The sequence below is a fragment of the Drosophila pseudoobscura genome, chromosome X, assembly GCF_009870125.1.
Source record: "Drosophila pseudoobscura strain MV-25-SWS-2005 chromosome X, UCI_Dpse_MV25, whole genome shotgun sequence".
Lineage (NCBI taxonomy): Eukaryota > Metazoa > Arthropoda > Insecta > Diptera > Drosophilidae > Drosophila > Drosophila pseudoobscura.
The window spans coordinates 27,437,749-27,443,121 of NC_046683.1; positions in this window are offsets into that span (position 1 = coordinate 27,437,749).

Consider the following 5,373-nt stretch of genomic DNA (forward strand, 5'->3'; position numbering starts at 1 on the left):
GCGTTGAGATTTGTTGAAGTGTGGGTCAGCAAGGCTGATATTGGATGGCATTTCCCATTTGGATACATCAAATGAAGAAGCAGGTTGGTTTCCTGTAATACGTGGAGCAACGAGAGCTGTGAGACTCGTGAAGTAATCGGAAGTCCTGGATTGAATGAGCAAATTAACTGAACCTTCCGTGTGAAATGCAGAATCAGCGCCGATACCGGATACTGATACCGACCCTTTGGCTCGTTTCAGCTGAAGCTTCTGAGCAAAGCGAGAGGTTATTAAATTAATCTGAGAGCCTGAATCCAGAAGAGCCCGGCAAGGAAGAAGATCACCAAATCGACTCTTTATCATAATGACTGTCGTGGCTAGAAGCACTATGTCTGAGCTAAGATTCTGAGCAGGAGGCGAGCATGGTGATAAAGCGGCTACAAGAGAACTTGAAAGATTGGGGCCTGAGCATGAGTCTGTCTGGTACCCATCGACCTAAGCGCTCTCATGTGAGAATGAAGCTTGTCCGATAAGGTACGTAGCTTTGTAGTTGACCCATCTTCAACCTTCTCAGCGACGTGTGCCTGAAAGATTAAACGTTTATTATTTAAACGATTGTTTAACATGTCCAATGAAATATCATAATTGCTCTCCGATACTTCCAAAGAGCGAACAGCCTCCAGGGCACGTCCATCCAAACATGAGCGCAGGTGCTGGAACTTCTCAATCTTTGATAGAAAGGGCTCCTGATCTATTACTGTGCTAAACATCGAGTAAAAGTCTGCCCACTCAGTAAAACCTCCACGGAAAGTGGGAAGTTTAATGTCAGGAATATGATATCGTGACCGTACATTTCCGGAGGCAGTAACGTTGAGCTCGGATCGTATCGTTGAGTGATGCGGCATGTTCTGGGTAGTCCTGCGGAGTGCTGAGCGAATACGAACTTCGATTTCCATCGCCAAATCCTCAAAATTGTTGCTTAAGTCGCTGCCAATTTCGCTTACATCAAGCTCTTCTAAATTAGAATGAGTAACATTAAATGAGTCGGACATTTTTTCCAAGAATTTTAAATGAACACTTAGCGCATCTTTACTGATTGGGTTGTTTTCATCATTCAATATCGTCTCTCGAAGTGAAACGGCTTTTTTGTATATTGAGAGTGCCTTTAGTTTGTAAAAAGACACCCTGTTCTCCGGCAAGTCATTGGACTCATCCACAAAGAAGAATCGAAGAACCAACCGTTTGATTTTTTTTTGGTATGCAAGCGCAGCGAACCCGAAGCAAGCGCGCGACGAAATGGGAACTAACCGCTTCGCGTTCGAACAGTTATGTTTAGTGGATAATTTTCACTGTTTATAACTGTTTATTTCCAAATTGTTATTGACGATCACGTCGGAGTCACGTTGAGACACCGAGCTTTTTCGCTGACTATGATTGTTCAATAATTTCACGAATTAATAATTTCCGAAACGTTATAAATTTTATTATAGTTATTTTGAGTGTTGAGGGTGGCCAAAGATGCCAGAGCCTTTTACAATAGTATTAGAGTGATATACTTGGATGAGGCAAGCGAGCCGAACTCCAGGCAAAGTAATAGATTGGGGACAAAAAAGGTCTGTTCTCCAACTATATCAAGCGGTAACTGCTAGAGCAGGCCCAGCTGCTGACGGCTTAGCGACGGCATAGACAGGAAAATAGGAAAAGATAACAAGAGCGAGCATAGATAAAGACTAGATGAATAAATGAGAGCATGTTGCTGAGCGAGCATAGATAAAGCCACGCTTACGTTACGTTAGTATAATGACAAAAATGGAAAGGAAAGTGAATTGATAGGCAATAGAACGATGGTACAAAATTTACACTCGAGATACACCATCAGCTCCTGGGATGAGCTCGAGGATTCTCGCTAGAGGCCACTTCAGAGGAGGGAAGTTCTCGTCCTTAACAAGAACGACATCATTGACGTGAAGCTCAGGATTCCGGTTGCGCCACTTCGTTCTTTCTTGAAGACTGGTTAAATACGATTGGCGCCAGCGCCAGCTTTCTGCCAACGGTCCAAGCGATCGACGTTTAAATGAACCAAGTCCGGCTCCAAGAAGGTTGTGATGGAGGCGCCAACCAGAAAATGGTTGGGCGTGAGTACATCGAGATCTGCAGGGTTCTCTGAAAGAGGAAACAATGACCTTGAATTAATGATTGCACAGATATTGCACGCGAGAGTGCGCAGCTCAAATCCAAGAAGTGAGGATCCAAGGGCACGTCGAAGATGATGTTTAACAAGCTTGACTGACGCCTCCCACAATCCTCCAAAATGTGGCGATCTAGGAGGAATGAAACGCCAAACGATTCAATTGGCGAGACAAGCTTGATGCACGGCTTCTTGATGACTGTCGCTTAGGAATAGCGACTTAAGTTCCGCCAGTTCGTTCCGCGCTCCAACAAAATTTGTGGCATTATCTGACCAAATACGAATCGGTCTTCCACGGGTGCAAATGAAACGGCGAAAAGCAGAGAGGAACGCAGACGTTGTAAGATCCTTCACAAGCTCGATGTGAACCGCCTTGGTGGAGAAGCATATAAAAATGCTCATGTAGCACTTTAGTGGGGGCCGGTTTCGAACTTCTGATTTATACAGGAACGGACCGCAATAGTCCACGCCGGTAACTAAAAATGCATGAAATTCGCTGACTCTGTCCACCGGAAGATCTGCCATTATTTGCTCAAGAGTTCGAGGCTTCACTCTAAAGCATTTGACACACTTTTGGATTACGTGTGCTACGGTCTTTCGGCCACCGATTGGCCAGTACGGTTGACGAATGATGGCTAAAAGCGACTGGGGTCCAGCGTGAAGGTGTTTTTCGTGTAAATGCCGTATCAGAGCAGAAGTGATGGAATGATTCTTGGGCAATATTATGGGATGCCGTGCTGCGAAGTGCAAGGTAGAGTTTTTAAGACTCCCTCCAACTCGAAGCAAACCGCAATCATCTAAAAATGGCGAAAGCGAGACGATCGAGCTTGAAGCCTTGATGTCCGTTCGCGTTTCCAGAAAGGGCTCTTATTTCAGTAGATAGACAAGATTGCTGAGTAAGACGAAGAAGCAGTTCGGTTCCCAAACGCAAGTCCTCCACAGTTATTCCAGACTTTCGTCGATAAATGAATTTGCATACATACGCAAAAATTCGTTGCATTTTGGGGAAGGAATTTACAAACTTTGATTCTTCCACCAAATATCTTGACGCGCAGTTTGTAATTAGTATGGTTTTTCGTGCCTCCAAAACCGGCTCTGGAAGAGCAGGCGTACTTGGCCATTGATCCTTACTGGCTGTCAAGTATGTAGGTCCATACTTCCAAAGATGACAATTGATGAGCTCAGCTGGTAATGATCCTCGAGAAAGCATATCGGCAGGGTTTAAATCAGTTGGCACGTGCACCACATAATTCCAACTTGGGTATTGTGATAGTCTTCAGTGACGCTACACGAGGTCTGGAAGATAGAAGATTTGCCTTCACTCCATTGTCGCCTTGCGAAACAGCGTATATGCAAGCTCCATAAGCACTCATGCTGGCATCACAAAATCCTTGCATTTCAAGATTGCTGCTTCGAAGGAACAATAGGCGCGGGAAAGAAATTTGTTGCATAAAGTCAAACTGCTGAATGAAGTTGATCCAAGTTGTGCGTAAGGAGACTGGCAGACTTTCATCCCAATGAAGCTTTTCTTTCCACAGCTGCTGTAGAAATATTTTTGCTTTCGTAATTACTGGCCCTATAAGTCCGAGTGGATCATAAAATCGTGCAATAGTTGACAATACAACTCGCTTAGTTGGTTTCGAAGGGACTTGATTGGGACAGAATGAAAATAATAGCTCATCCGAAGTGGACTTCCATGCTAAACCTAGTGTCTTGGTTACATCGCTGCCATCAGTAAATTTAACAAATGTTTCCCTATCTTCATGCGGTGTTTGATCGAGTACAGATGTATCGTTGGAACACCATTTCCTGATCTTGAAATTTCCTTTGGCTAAGAGTCCTGACACCTGGCGAATTATTTCCAGCACCTCATTTGTAGTATCTCCCCCCGTTAGCAAATCATCCACGTAAAAGTCCCGCAGCAGAACTTCAGAGCCAATTGGATATGACGAACTCTCGTCTGCCGCTAGTTGGTGCATAGAACGGACGGCCAGAAATGCTGCTGGGTCGTTCCATAGGTCACGGTATCCAGCTTGAATGTTCTTAGCTCCTCGAGGGGTGAGTCACGCCAAAGTATGCACTGTAGAAAACTATCTTGGGGCGAGACACGGACGCATCTATACATTTTACAAATGTCACCAGTCAATGCTATACGAACGGTACGAAATCGAAGAAGAGTCGTAACTAACTTTGGCTGAATTGTTGGGCCTGACATCCTGTAGATGTACAAGCGGATCCGTCGAAAACTACTCGGAGTTTTGTGGTGGTTTTGTCTTCTCTTAAGACGCAGTGAGGTGCGTCAACTTTGACAGGGGACATGTGATTCAAATCGACGTATTCCTTTATAAATGCGGCGTATTGGGCCTTGAGAAGTGGGTTGCGAACCAACTTGCGCTCTAGATTGAGGAATCTGCGATAGGCTTGTTGATAAGAATCTCCAAGAAGACTGTCACTCAGTTTTAAAGGCAATTGAACGGAGTACTCGCCACTTGGAAGCCGACCGCAATGTTTTTTGAAATGTTCCTCGCAAGCAATTTCCTCCTTTGTTGCTTCTGTAGCGGGACCGTGGCAGTTTTCCACTTCCCAGAACCTTCGCACTAGCTCATCCAAACCAACGGTAGGCGTTTGACTCAATTCCGTCGAACTAGGGGCGGCTAGGAGCACTGAGCTGTGGGAGTAATGACCTCCACCTGTGACAACCCAGCCGAGACGGGTTTTTTGTATTATAGGAAGTCCCCTCTCCAATTTGATCTGTCCAACGCATAAAATATCGTAAAATAAGCTGGCTCCAATAAGTACATCGATGCGTTGAGATTTGTTGAAGTGTGGGTCAGCAAGGCTGATATTGGATGGCATTTCCCATTTGGATACATCAAATGAAGAAGCAGGTTGGTTTCCTGTAATACGTGGAGCAACGAGAGCTGTGAGACTCGTGAAGTAATCGGAAGTCCTGGATTGAATGACCAAATTAACTGAACCTTCCGTGTGAAATGCAGAATCAGCGCCGATACCGGATACTGATACCGACCCTTTGGCTCGTTTCAGCTGAAGCTTCTGAGCAAAGCGAGAGGTTATTAAATTAATCTGAGAGCCTGAATCCAGAAGAGCCCGGCAAGGAAGAAGATCACCAAATCGACTCTTTATCATAATGACTGTCGTGGCTAGAAGCACTATGTCTGAGCTAAGATCCTGAGCAGGAGGCGAGC